The 277-nt window shown below is 30.3% G+C and overlaps 1 protein-coding gene across 1 annotated transcript in view; it reads left to right on the top strand.

Moving 5' to 3' along the window:
* Window positions 1-277, top strand: part of LOC119585196 (integrin alpha-PS3-like) — a gene marked incomplete at its 3' end in the record, with an annotated part of 22,685 nt that overhangs the window by 15,082 nt on the left and 7,326 nt on the right.

Genomic DNA, 277 nt, shown 5'->3' with positions numbered 1-277 from the left:
TAAATATAGTGAGTTAGTACACTGGGGAATAATGACGAGTGGATGAGAGAGGGGGTAGAGAATAAGATAATGATTATGGAGGTTGAAGCAAGCAGTACCAATAGAAAAAATAATTGATATAACTTAACGCATGTATTACTATAATCATGTCAAATTCATCACGCTAATTTAGTAATTCACTAGTGTAATTAAGCTTCTGTCAATCGAACTATTTGAATGCATATCTTATTCGGATTTTATTTAACTGTACTACAAACAGAAACATTTTATGAATAAA

This window comes from Penaeus monodon, chromosome 19, assembly GCF_015228065.2.
Source record: "Penaeus monodon isolate SGIC_2016 chromosome 19, NSTDA_Pmon_1, whole genome shotgun sequence".
NCBI classification, from domain to species: Eukaryota; Metazoa; Arthropoda; class Malacostraca; order Decapoda; family Penaeidae; genus Penaeus; species Penaeus monodon.
This window is presented reverse-complemented; position numbering and strand designations above follow the sequence as displayed.